The 15239-nt window shown below is 36.5% G+C and overlaps 1 non-coding gene and 1 pseudogene across 1 annotated transcript; both read right to left on the minus strand.

Moving 5' to 3' along the window:
- Window positions 1–9518: 9518 nt before the first annotated feature.
- Window positions 9519–9716, minus strand: LOC145286751 (U2 spliceosomal RNA). Its single transcript, XR_013869164.1, has one exon. It is a non-coding gene; the product is annotated as a U2 spliceosomal RNA (small nuclear RNA).
- Window positions 9717–9839: 123 nt separating this feature from the next.
- On the minus strand, window positions 9840–9964 carry LOC145286741 (U2 spliceosomal RNA; annotated as a pseudogene).
- Between the last annotated feature and the right edge of the window lie 5275 nt (window positions 9965–15239).

Here is a 15239-nt window from a genome sequence, read left to right on the forward strand (position 1 = left end):
TCAGGGAGCAGCCATTAAATTAAAACCAGTTTACGCAGGGTGCACATACCCTGTGGAGTTCCGAAAAAACTGTAGATGATATTGATGCGCCACAGCAACTAATTGTGAAAATCAGGGAGGATGGAAAGTCCGAGGTGGAAGAGTACTAACAAGACCTCCACTGGAAGTTTACAGTTCAAATCTGGTATTTGGGGAGACATTTTGTCACCTAACCCCCAGGAAACACCAATGACTGATGCCGATGATAAATCACAGGTAAACGGCTGTTGTGATAACGTGCAATCATCTGCATGAGTGATCAAGAGGTCGAGAACATTGAAAAATCTAGGGAAACTTTTTGTCACGCGGTCTCCAGCGATTACCACAGGTTACTGCCAGTGACCGATCAATGATGATGGCCTGTGAGACAACTCGTAGTGGGTGAAACAATATTAATAATGCCCCCTCCCAAATTTACGACCATGCTGATTTAATATCAAACATGGTTACTATATATTCTTTGTTTTTAACCAGTGTTCACATTATAGTATGGTTGTCTTCAATTAGTTATGTGGATTTCATTTCCGTATTCATGTATTCTGCACTGATATGAAAATGAAAACTATAGCGGAGTATAGGATTCCTAACCATATAACTGATGAAAATATGCTACACATTTTGATGTAACACATGGGGAAAATGCACATAGAAGAACAGAAAAGCAAAACTTTAAATGTAATTTCTCTATTAAAAGTAAGATATTTAAATATTTCAACATGTCATCTTGTGAGGGAAATTCAGCTCCCCAATAAGGGGCACTCTGGATAGAAACAAATATAAAAATTGTCTTAGTCATGACGGATTTCTCCTCCACCGGCCGAGGATAGAAAAAGGGATTTGTACCATCAAAACAGATACTCCTACATTGTGATCTTGTCTCGAAGGCCAAGAATTGTTTGTTTTATGTTTCTTTAATTGTTTGTTCCCCAAATTCATAATTTAGATTTATCAGTATTAGATTATATATTGTTTTAAAATTACGTAATTTTCATAAAAAATATTTATATTTTATATTTTTTTTTTTTTTTTTTTTTATTCAATTTTCACCCCAAACAAGGCACAGTGCCACTTTGAAGCAGGGGGCTACTATTAGGGAATTAATTAGCGGGGTCATTATGAAGGGAGAAGAGTAGAAAGATGTTTGTTAACATTACACTTGAACTTCTGCATATCATTGCAGTTGGGAAAGCAGAATCCCGGAAGGGAGTTCCAAAGACCCGCAGTTCTGGGGAAGAAACTATTGGAGTAAAAGGCTTTCTTGCACCTAGGGATCTCCACTGTAAAGGGATGAGACTTAGTAGCTTGTCGGGTTTGTCGGGGGTAGTTACGTCGGGGAGGTACAAGTGTTTGCAGTTCGTCAGAGCATTCACCATTAAAGTATTTGTAGAACAGGCAGAGGGATGCAACATCTCGTCGATGGGACAGAGGTTGAAGCCCAGATGACAGTTCAGGACCTATCAGGTTTGCGACTCTTTTTTGAACCCTGTCCAGGAGCGAGAGACAAGCAGCAGATGCACCAGCCCAGATGTGACAACAGTACTCCATACATGGGCGAATGGTTGCCTTATAGAGGTATAGGATACTGGCAGGCGTAAGTAGTTTTCTAGCACGGTAGAGGGAGCCAACCTTCCTTGCAGCAGCCTTGGCAATGCTCTCAATGTATCTATTCCAGTTCATATTCCCTGTAAACGTTAGGCCGAGGAGTTTAAAAGAAGTACTTTCAGGCAATGTGTTCTTGGCCATTGGTATTGGTGGTAGAGAAGGTTTCTTGTAGTTATTGAAGGAAACAAGCTTAGTCTTAGCAGCATTGAATGAGACCAACCATTTTTGTCCCCATTCCACTACGGATTGGAGGTCATCCTCTAGTGTTTCTGCCATTTTCTTGGATATGTGTTCATTTGTTTTCCCCTCATATCTGTTATAGAGAGTGGTGTCATCGGCAAATATATCCATCTCCGAAACAATATTATCAGGGAGGTCGTTTATGAATATCAGGAACAATAGAGGTCCAAGGATAGACCCCTGAGGCACTCCCGCATTTATGTCATATTGTTTGGATGTACGTCCGTCGAGGACAACTTTGATTTTTCTATTACTTAAGAAGGATTTAATTACGTTATGAATTCTTCCAGTGATTCCATATGATCTAATTTTCCTTAGAAGACCATCGTGCCATACCCTGTCAAAAGCCTTAGATATATCAAGGGCCACCGCTCTACCCTCCCCTGTTTTATCCAATGAACGGTATATACGTTCAGAAACTACAGTTAAGATATCTGCTGTTGAACGGGCTTGCCTGAATCCATATTGTTTGTCAGTCAAGAGTTTAGCAGCTGTTAGGTGCTGGACTAGGGCTTTATTAACTAAGGACTCAAATATTTTGGCGAAAAGCGGGAGGAGGCTAATGGGGCGATAATTTAGTGGGTCAGTTCTTTCACCAGAATTCTTGAAGACTGGTACCACAGAGGCGGTTTTCCATTGAATAAAGTTCAGTTTCATTATTAATCGAATTGGGTTCCTTTCTTTTTTTTTCATATGTTTAAATGCTCTTTTTTTTAAATACCGTCATATAGTATCGAAAGTAACAGTTCGACAAATCTTACCTACATTAGCTGCAGACATTTTTCAGTTAACAGGCCTTCTCGGTGGCTGTGCTTGAACACCCTCAAGCAGACATGACACTGAAAACGTTCATTGGTTTGGATGAAACAAAGAGCAACAAAAGCTGTATCATTTTGCGCTTTCATGTGATATACAACACCTGCCTTAGACAACAAAGCCCGATCTCACACCTCACAGATCCAAATATCTGCATGATTGGGCGCCTAGGTTTGGCGTTTCCTTCATGCTCTCCTGAGCTTCTCCCTGTTTATCTTGGCTTCTTCAATGTGTTCTGTGCGCCGGTATAACAGTCCCCTTCACTTACTGCGATCATACGATAGGGACTACCTATTGTCACAGGAACATAAAAGCTCACCAGACTCTCCTTGATGCTATCACGTATACGTTTTGGGGGCTTGTGCTAAGGTATTTGCAAACAAGAGACTTACCATAGAACAACTGTTTTGGGAGTCGATAGTCATTAAACCGGAAAACATGACCCGTCAAATGCATTTGATTGTTAATAACAATGGTAGCAATACTGGTTGTTTTGACCTTATTATGTAAAAGGGACAAAGCTATCACGCTTTAAACCAAGAATGTGTCTAAGGCAGTGATGATGAAACCTCTCGAGCAGTTCTATATGTTACCGGTACAAGGTCCATATTTCAGAGGCATAGAGTAGCGATGACACTACATATGTCTGATATAAATACATTTTAGTAGACCGGACTCTTTCTTGTAACCTTCCAAATGCGTCTGGTGGCTTGCTGATGATCTGTCTTGTATTCGCATCAAGAGTGCTATCATTTAATAAGGTACTACTAAGATAGATAAAATGTTTTACGACTTCAAGGCGCTTCCCACAGACGAGGTTCCACATACAGATCATCAGAAGCGGGGGTGTCCATGACTTTAGTTTTCTTAATGCTAACTGTCAGTCCTAAGCAGGTACACGCATTTATGAAGATATCCATCACTAGTTGCATATCTGCTGGGGAGTATGTTACCAGGTCAGCATCAATAATACACAACAACTCCTTAACAAGGCCATCACTAAAAAGTGTTTTGGTTTTGAATCTTCTGAAGTTGAACACCTTCCCAGTCGTTTGGAACCTAATATGAACACTCATATCTCAATCGTGAAAACCATACCAGAGCACAGCAATCAGATAGAGCGAAATCAAGGTTGGTGTAAATTACCCTACTTCACTCTATTATAAATGGGGAATTCTTCTGGAAGCCGACCATTAAAGTTGACACGACCTTTCATACTATGATAAAGTTTCTTGAACTTTTGCACAAAAGCAGGTGTACAGCAATTTTTTATCCAGCACTTTCCATATAGCCTCTCGGTTGACTGTGTTAAACGCCGTGGTAAGGCTGCAAACACCTCACAAAAGGCATACGCTGCTCAATACATTTTCCCAAAAGCTGTCCAGCAGAAAACACCATATCCACGTTTCCTCGTCCACCTATAAAATCAGACTGGGATTTCGGAAGGATATCAGGACATATATACTTCTCCAATAGGGTTAGCAAGTGTCGCGCAAATACCTTTCGTACCGGAGTCAGCAGTGAGATACCTCCATAATCTCCACAAGCAGACCCTGCACCCTTTCCTATGTACAATAAAACTAGGATGGCATCTATCCAATCTTGTGCAACCGGGTAATCCTTCCATATTAACAATATGAAATGGTGGACCGCACAATGTACATTAACACCACCATGTTTCAGTAGCTGAACAGGAATGCCATGCAACCCAGTAGCTATGTTTGAGTTTATCTGTATTATGCAGTAAACTGGTTTTAATGAGAGTCGGTTCAGCATCAAGGTCCAGATAAAATGAATATTGAGGGATACTTCCTATTGCAGCAACGTCAATATTGGTTTGATTGTGAAAAAGATCACGAATATGTTCATACCATCGATGCATAATTTCACCGGAGGTTTTCATCAAGGTTCTTCCTGGAGTAGTGTACTTGAAGAGGATTTCGGACCATAAGCCTGAAAAAGCAAAACGTAAAATGTCTTGGTATCTCTATGATCGTAGACTGTCTGTATCTCCCTGGAGAGGTCATACCACCATTTTTTTATTTGGCAAACACAACCTTGAACCCCACTCCGCACAGAAGAGAAATGGGCAGCGAAAGCTGGCCTGTCTAGAGATGAAGAGTTTATAAGTTTTAAATAAGCTTTCCGCTTTCTATCAATTTGAAGGTTAATTTGATTTAGACTATCAGCAAACTAATCTCGATCTAGGAATCTTCAATCCAAGAGCTTCAACACCTTTTGGGCACATTGTATCTCGTACTGCCTCCCAATTATGATTTGAGAAATCTATCTTGTTGAAAGCATCTTGAAAGGAACTGTGTATTACCTGCTCCTTTAATTTAAAGACATCAACACGCTGAGGCTTTTTGACTTTATTGAAACAGCTTTTCTTGCCAACTGTAATTTTCATTTTATCTCTGACCATTAAATGATTAGTACCACAGTAACACACATTACTCCAACATTGCCAAAATTTCACTATTTCTACACAATATTGTATGAAGCAAATGACCATATGTAAACTGAGGATGTAACAAGTTCTCCTTGTTTTTCTGATGAGAAAAGTGTTGACGATAACAAGATTTAGTTCACTGCAGAGATGGAGGAGCAGCATACCATTTTAATTGATTCTACCAATGCCATAGGAACTCAACAGAGACTAAGCCTAATTATCTGACCCAACCCGCGCATTGAAGTCACCAAGAATCACCAAACTCTCAGCACTTGGCAATTTGGTGATAACAGATCTAAGCATATGATATCGTGTTCTGACGAAGTAAAAGTCGTCGCATAGACAGAAAGAACATTCATGTAACGACCAGTAACAAAGGGAATTCTCAGTCTCATTGCACGGTCATTTATGCCAACTAGCTGCTCGATTTTGTCAATTAAGGAGTTTTTAACCGTAAAGCTGATTCCAGCCCCATGCCTCTCCTTTTCAGATCAGCCAAACCAGAAGATCGTGTAGCCTGACTCACGCTCAACCAGGTGATTCTCACTTGCGAAACGCGTCTCAAAAAGTGCAACAATCTCTACATTGTATCTTGGCAATTCCTTAGCCAAAATTGCAGTCCTCCGTTCTAGTCTTTTACGATTGTCAATAAGTGTTCTTACATTCCAGCAACAGAGCTGAAGTAAGTACCGTTTAGAATATTATCTTCTGCACCTATTCCTGCTAATATGAACAGCCATCAGCAGCAGCTTAGTTTAGGATGTATTTTCTCGACCCTTTCAAATTCTTGGGTGAGAAGTGCTATCCTGAAAAAACTGCTTAGTCACAAAAAACCCAACCGGACTCACAACTGCCTAAGTATTGTTGCGAAAAGCGATGTTACCCATTTTGTCATCGCTTGTGTACATGCTTCTAGCCTGTCAGGCCTACACACGTCATAATTTTTCTATCGCCACACGACTATTTTTTGTTTACAAAAACGTCTAGGGGACTATCTATGTAAAGATGTTATTATATATATATATATATATATATATATATATATATATATATATATATATATATATATACGCCCATATAAATTCGTTATTTGTTTTGTGTATTGATATTCTTATTAGACCCGCCCTTTTACAAAATATTTAAAAAACAAATTACAATTTGGTTATATATGGATCGTTGAATTGCATTCACTAGCAAACGATCTAGCTAATGTGCATATTTTTTTAAACATTTATTTTAATTAATTAACTATAGTTTTTTCGTTTTTCGTATGGGATGATCATCTTTAGTAATTTATTACACGTAATTATATCCATGCTGATATTCTACATGATTTAAACGTGTGTAATATTTGCGTAAAAAATTTATAGTAACCACAAACACTTTTCTATATGTTTATGTATGCGTATATATATATATATATATATATATATATATATATATATATATATATATATATATATATATTTATTTTCAAAAAATTGCCAAAAAACAATTAATTTTTAATCTACAGAAATGAAACATTATATATTGGGTATTAGAACACATACTAAACTCTATATTTGGGTTTTAGGCGGGAAAAATCGGTGAACATTTTTAAACATTAAACAGAATCAAATTTGCCAGGTAAAGGTCGAACACCGACATTACGAATATGCATGTATACTTTGATAGCTATCGGTTCATGTTTTAATTTTTAACCATGCAGGTAACATGTTTTCATCAGGCAAACATTAACGTGAAAGGAAGGAATAAACTGTAAGTTAAAAGTTTTGGTTTCGATTTCCGGTGGTGAAGCATGATTTTTCTTTTTAATCATTAAATCATGTAAAACTACTACACGATATTTTTGTGTTGTCTAGATGTTCCGACTGTCAACGTATATTTCTCGCTGCCTTACACTAGTTTGATGACGATCAGATGTCATCTGTCTATCATGGTAATCCCACCCAGACTCTATTCACGCTGTTTCTCAACTAGAAATTCTGATGAATTGCGATAGTTTTCCTTGCAGTTGATTGCAGTTTCTATTTGTCTGAGCTGTGTCCATCCTAGACAAGTGTACTGACAATTGTACCCAAAGGTATCTTCTCCTCAGCACAACGAAATACGAAACAATAAACAGAATTATTTCTGTTTGCTGCCGTGTTGCATGTTTAACCCTGATCAGGGGGTGGGGCTAAGTATATTTTCGAGCTTGCCGAAGGCTCTCTCACAGACAAGCGAAAGAAGGGAGGGACCTTAATTTTCCTTTGACAATAGTGCTGTCCCACTACCCATAATTTTCCAAATTTATTGCATGTTTTGCAAACTTCTTTCCCCCTGATGAGAAAAATTGTATTTTCCGAAACTCAGAGGAATACAGTCTTTCTAGTTTATCTATAAAGTAAGATAAGTAAACATTCTGTATAACTTCACAGGTTTTAATGTTTCTCTTGAGTCTTTTGAGAATTTAAATTTATTACTAATAAGATTTTTCTATTATATATATATATATAAATATATATATAACTACTTCATTTACTCACAAAAATTAATATACGAAAGTATAAATTCATGCGTAAACTTTAAGTATTTACTTCAAAAGTGCTCAATACGTAGGTAGTTAGTAAGTTATAAAATATGTATGGCGATTAAGCTACACTGAATATTCCGCGTTTCATCCACTCTATGACTCTTCAGGCTTATGCACGAATTTTGTGGTTGTCTGTTATTTTTATATACTCACTTTCTATTAATATTTTAATTAGCCAATCAGCTTTCTAGTATCCAGAACGCCCTTACTATCAGCCAATGAACATGCACTTACCGAACAAAGGCCTATTTGACCTCTGCTTGACTGCTTGACCTCTGTATTTAGCCTGGATATCTAGTTTCTTTACCTGTTTTAAATCTAGGTTAGGGTTTTTTATGTTAGTTTATATATATATATATATATATACATATATACATTCACACGCATATATACATATATACATATATACACATATATACATAAATATATGTGTGATATGTTATATATATTCATGTTTATTTAATTTATTTATTTGTTTATTTTCCATTGTTTTTCTTAGTTTTAAAACTATTTTGTATCGCTATCCTAGAGTAAATTTTTACTTGTGAACACAGTTGTTCGCTATTTCTCTTCTACAGTTTAATAGATGTTGGGGTTCTTAAAAGTACAGGATAGCCAATTTCTCATAGACGCATAATCAACATGGTTCGCCTAGGTCTCTACACGTGGTAGCTTGTCTTATTATTTTCATTGGACTACCGGTAAATGTCCGCTTTCCTTGACTTCCCAGTATTTATTTTCTATCGTTGTTTTCATACAGTGTTTTTTATTGTTGAATGTACTGAATTGGGGGTATTAAAACCAAAGCAAAATATGACGAAAGTAAAAATAAAATAGAAAAACCCCATAATTTATTATACCATACCTGTTGACACTGAATCATTTATCACAATATTCTGTGGATCTATATTTAAAAAACGTTGTTACACTATTTCAATTCTATGGAGCTCAGGACCGAATGAACACCCCATAATTTTATCATACCATATTTCTTCAAACTGAAACATAATTATCAAAGTATACTTACGAAAATAGATATGAAAAGTCTTTATTAAAGTCTGTGCCTATTTCCATTCTATGGAGGCCAGGCGCGAACGAAGACACCACAATTTTATTATACCATACCTATCTAAGTTAAAACATACTTATCAAAGTATTCTTATGTACATCTATATCAAAAACACTTGTCAACGTTGTTTTTAATTTTTAAATTTTTTATTCCCATACTTTGTGAACCAGGCGCGAACGCAGACCCCACAATTTTAATCAACCACCGTTCTGCCAGATCAAACATACCCATTCCTGTGTCTCGATACATCTTCTATCATTATATGTAATAAGTTTTTTTTTTAAATAGTCAACAATATAGGAACCTATTCCTGACCAGACACACAGACACATAGACACACAGACACACTCACACACACATTTAGCTGTATATTATAGATATATACATATATATATATATATATACATCTATATACACTTATATGTATGTATATATATATATATATATATATATACACATCTATATATATAAAACATACCGTCAGTTTATTTTATAAGAAATAAATAGACATTCAACAAGGCCGATAGCTATTAGTCGCGTGCTCTCGGGTAATGAATGAATACGTGAATGTAATATTGACATGAAATTCTTAAAGATAAACTAAAATGACCGAAAAGTGGGCTTAAATGACTTAAATAAATAAAAATAAATGACTTAGAATGACTTTAATGAACTTATGGATGAATTGAACGGCTTTAAGAATGACTTGAATGCTTATAAAATAACTGGAATCCATCAAAAACAACTTGAATGATCTGGAGAATGACTTGAATTGCTTTGAGACTGACTGGTTGTAAAGTGGGTGATCATTTTACATTAAATAAGTACAGAAAAGTGATCCCTCACTTTATATCACAATAATTACAGCATGCAGTAAGAATAGATACTACACGTTGATCTTGGCCAAAAAGCCAAGAAAAGTTGTATTTATTTGCTCCCCCACCGAGCAAATTAGGCACAAGGCGGATTTTTAATGTGAGGAGTGAAGGGGAAATGGGGGTCAACTCCCCCGAGGTGTAGGGGAGATGGATAGTGACAATTGGTATGAAGGGTTGGCCCTACATTGACCAAGGTCTTATATGTGGGGTTGCTCCCACATATGACCTTTGCTTGCAGTATCTGCTGGAACAGATACTACACTTTGATCTTGACCAAAAGGCCAAGAAAAGATGTATTCATTTACTCCCCCATCGAGAAAATTAGGCACAAGGCCGATTTTATTATACCATGTGAGGAGTGAGGGGGGAATGGGGACCAACTCCCCGGGTAGTAGGGGAGTTGAATAGTGACAATTGGTATGAAGAGTTGCCCCCACATTGACCAAGGTCTTATATGTGGGGTTGCTCCCACATATGGTCTTTGCTTGCAGTATCTACCGGAAAGATACTACACTTTTATCTTGGCCAAAAGGCCAACAAACGGTGGGTGTATTTATTTGCTCCCTCACCCCCGAGCAAACTAGGCACAAGGACGATTTTTAATGTGAGGAGTAAAGGGAAAACAGGGGCCAACTCCCCAGGGAAACAGGGGAGCTGGATAGTCATAATTGGCATAAAGGGCCGCCCCTACTCTGAGCAAGGTCCCACATGTGGACCTTTCCCCACACACGGTTCCTGCCTTCAGCATCGGCCGGAACAGATACCACACCCCGATCCTGACCAAAAGGCTCAGAAAAGCTTAAAAATCTAAGAACAGCATGTATTAACAACAGACCTTTGATATTAACCAAAAAGGCCAAGCACAAAAGTGTTACGGGCAGACACACCGACAGACTCACCGACCGACGGTCCGACGGATTGACTTATAGAGTCACTTACAAGCAACTAAAAATACTTATTACTTTACTTAATTGTAATAATCTACGTATACGAATTCAAACAGACGCATTTGTCAAGGAGGTGTATATTTGTGGAAGTGTCGCCGTATCTACATAAACAATTTATGTTAATACAGGTATGTTTGTATGTTTAGATGTGCATCTGTCAATGTATGGCCTAAGTTATCAGTCATAAGAGTATTACAGACGTAAATTTTAAAATATGATTAGAACCACAATTCCGTCCTTGTTTTCAGCTATATCCTTTTTTTTTTACAAGGTAGTTACCATTTAGCAAAACTGGGAAGCCACTTGGGGGTAAGGGTTATTGCGTGTACAGTAATCAATGAGATAGTATCGTAGTAATCGTTAGTATTGGAGATTTGATAAAGTGTCTTACTTAAGGGGAGATACCAGAAATTTTTTTATGATGGACTTGAAGACCAGGTTGTGGTCAGGTGGGAAACAGTAAAACGGACGAGAGTTCCACAGGCGTGCAGTTCTAAGAAAGAAGCTTTGTTCATGGAATCCACGTTTTGATTTTGGCATTGCTAAAGAGTGGGGAAATGTTTGATGGTGGTTTACGCTAGACGGGTGTTTATCGTGAAATATTGGCGAGGGGGATCGGAGATTGGAGCTCAGACGATCACTTGCCATGGAAATAACGATACAACAAAGACAGGCTCGCAACGTCTCTTCTGTGGGAGAAAGGTTGCAAGGAAGAGAAACGTCATCCTCCACTAATCCACGAAGCCTATTTTGTACTCTGTCAAGGCTGGATAGACTGTTTTTAGCTGCTCCTGCCCAGATGTGGCAGCAGTATTCCATACTTGGACGTACTTGGCTTTTATATAGATAGAGAATTGCATCAGCAGTGAGATATCTCCTGGAGCGGTAGAAGGATCCCACCATTTTTCCAGCAACCTTTGCAACTGACTTGATGTACGTGTTCCATTTCAGATCAGAAGTAAAGGGCAAACCTAGAAGCTTATCAAAACATGGAGTTTCCCTTGGACAAGTCCCATCCATTTAATTGATTCCAGATGAGGATCAGAGCGTTGATGATGTAAAGATAGGAGCTTGGTTTTAGATGCATTAAAAGTAACCAGTCACCAATCCCCCCACTGTACCACGCGCTCAAAATCAGAGAAGAGAGTATCAGAGAGGACATTGTCATTTACTTCTCTCTCTCCCTACATATATATATATATATATGCATATATATATATATATATATATATATATATATATATGCATATATGTATGTATATATGTATGTGTATGTATCAAAATTTATTGTAAAATGATATAGTTATGAATGCCATTTTATTCGGCAGATAAAATGTCTCACAATTCTTTGAAAAAAAAAAAAGAGGAAGTTTTCTGAAGTAAATCATATTGGTTTTCAAGTAGGAAATAAAAAAAATAACTGACAGGAACTATCATATTTGTGAAAGAACTTATGTATCTACATACATATATTTTAAGTTTATATAAATGTTGAATTATACATCATCAACGCTCTGATCCCCATCTGGCATCAATTCTGATGGATGGCTCTCGTCTGGGTGAGGCCCCGTGTTTTGACAAGCTTCTGGGTTTGACCTTTACTCCTGATCTGAAATGGAACACGTACATCAAGTCTGTTGCCAGGGTCGCTGGAAAGATGGTGGGATCCTTCTACCGCTCCAAAAGATATCTCACTACTGATGCAATTCTCTATCTATATAAAAGCCAAGTACGTCCAAGGATTGAATACTGTTGCCATATCTGGGAAGGAGCTGCTAAAAAAAGCCTATCCTGCCTTGACAGAGTACAAAATAGACTTCGTGGCTTAGTGGGGGATGCCCTTTTCTATACCCTGCAACCTCTCTCCCACAGAAGAGACGTTGCGAGTCTATCCTTGTTTTATCGTTATTTCCATGGCAGGTGCTCGTCTGAACTCCAATCTCTGGTCCCCCCTCGCCAATCTTTCACGAAAAACACCCGTCTAGCTGAATCCACTGTGAAAAATTTCCCCCACTCTATACCTGTGCCTAAATCAAAACGCGTATTCCATGAACAAAGCTTCTTTCTTAGAACTGCACGCCTGTGGAACTCTGTTCCGTCTGCCTGCTTCCCACCGGACTACAACTTGGATGTCTTCAAGTCCAATGTTAACAACTTTCTAATGAACCGCCCTCTTAAGTAAACCCTTCATAAAATCTCCACACCTACGTAATGTACTTGCAATAACCCTTATGCCTGAGTGGCTTCCGGGCCTTGATAAGTGGTGACCACTGTGTAAAAAAAAAATATATATATATATAAACACTAGCGAGAAAGCCGGCATTCCCGGTCGTAAAATATGCTTAAATATGATATTTTCATTAATACATATTTGGGATTTATCATTATTTTGGACCCAATATAATCTAAGCCAAAAGTTAAGCTTACAATTTATTTTTTTCCTTTGACGTTCATAAGTGACCTATCAAGATATGTTTGCTACAAGGCTAAAAATTAATACATGAACAATTAGTTACTATGATACGCATGGATATTCATAATGCAGGTGTTCGACTTTCACCTGGCAAATTTCATCTTTTTTTTAAATTTTTACACTTTTGTACCGATTTTCCCAGGCTAAAACGTGAAACACAGTTTCGCCTGGGTATAAATGCCTTATATTTGAAGTTTCATGTCCATACACTAAAAACTGACTGAGTTTTCTAGGCAAAAATTCTAAACAAAAATATATACTACACATAAATATATATGGAAAGAGTTTTGTGTTTACTATAATGTTTTTACGCAAATATTACGCAAGTTTTCATCATGTAGAATATTTATAGGAATTAATTAAAACGACTGTTTAAAATAATATGTAAATCAACTAGATCTTTTGCGAGTTAATACAATATCACGACACGTATATAAGAACGTTGTTTTTTTCTTTTTAAATAAATAGAAAAAATGGTTTTCAATATGAATATAAATACACACACAGACAAATTCATAGGAGTATATATTTTTAACTAGATATGTGCATGTATGTTTCAACTACAGCCTTATTAGACAAAATATTTCCGCTGCTAAGTTATAGATGAAATATGTACGCATATGTGTCGCGAAAATATTTGGTATGAACAAAATTGATACTATATTAATGTACTACTTGTAATTAGGCAAGGTAAATCTTTGCAGAATATTTACTCGATGACTATGAACAATTCTATTCTGGAATAATATATAGCCGTACAATTGTGTATGAGATTATATTATGCATATAATGTGATATATTCATTTTTGGAAATATCTTATTTGGGTGTCTGCATGTAATTTTCCGTATTCGCTTGTTTATGTGTGTCTTCGTTTCAAAATTAATGGCTCTTACTTTTTATTCAGTCTGAATCGAAATCTGGGATAGAAAATTGAATTGTAATGATGGTTGAACTTATATAGTCTGATGCCGAAAGTTTCAGCCCTTACTTGTGGGAAATTTTAAGAAATCGATTCCTACAAAATTCGTGCGTCAGAAGCAAAGCTGCGTCATTAAATACTTAGCAAATGTACATGGTGTTGACTATGTAGAATAATATATCTTTGAGCAGGTAAGGTAGCTTGTTTTTATGGTACCACTCCCGTTTTCGTATCTGTGCAATATTTTGTGTTAATAAAATCAGAACTTTATCTTTGGAAGGATTTTGATATGCCATATGGCTAAATAGCAACAGGAACAGAACAAAAAACAATGAATAGAGGAAAATCACACGGATCAGAGGAAATAATAATAATAATAATAATAATAATAATAATAATAATAATAATAATAATAATGATAACAACAATAACACCAACAGCAATAATAATAATAAAAATAATAATAATACTGATAATAATAACAACAATAACAACAGCAATAATAATAATAATAAAAAAAAAAAATAATAATAATAATAATAATAATAATAATAATAATAATAATACCATACCGTTATGTATTAACGGTTATCTTCTTGACTAAAAACACTCCAAGCGCAGCGTTCGATTCTAGCAGAAAAAAATTATAAAATGGTATTAATCTAATTTTATCTTTAAAATAAAATCAATTTCAGTTGCTAAAGCCGGTAACAGATGAGAATAGACCAATTTGTCGATAGTAAAACTCACATGTTTTAACTTAAAGTATTTTGCAGCTGACGAAAATTAGTTTCACTTATAAATATGGATTTCTATCGACACGTAATTTTCTTCACATTCCTTAAAAGCGTCTACAGGAACAGAAAACTGCTTCCTATAATCGCCAGCATACGTTAAATGAAACAATTATTCCCGAACGATAATCTGAAGTGCGATTAATTGTATCAGTGCAAACACATGTGGTGCCCACATTTTTATATTTCCATGCAATTATTTTCCGTTTTTTAATATATTTTCAAATGCAGAAATCGATGTATTATTTGCTTTCATAATTGGCTTCTCACGAATGCACGTTTAAGAGAGCTGCATGTGCTTTATTGCTTCTGGCGTTCGGAGGAAAAAAAGAAAACGTAATTACTTTTCGCGCCCCTCTCTATTCGTCTCTGATACACAAGCAGCAAAGTGTTGCCGTTCAAAGTAATAACACAAGGAAGTTGCTGTTGCCCGG

This window comes from Euprymna scolopes, chromosome 10, assembly GCF_053919585.1.
Source record: "Euprymna scolopes isolate OS-2025 chromosome 10, ASM5391958v1, whole genome shotgun sequence".
NCBI classification, from domain to species: Eukaryota; Metazoa; Mollusca; class Cephalopoda; order Sepiida; family Sepiolidae; genus Euprymna; species Euprymna scolopes.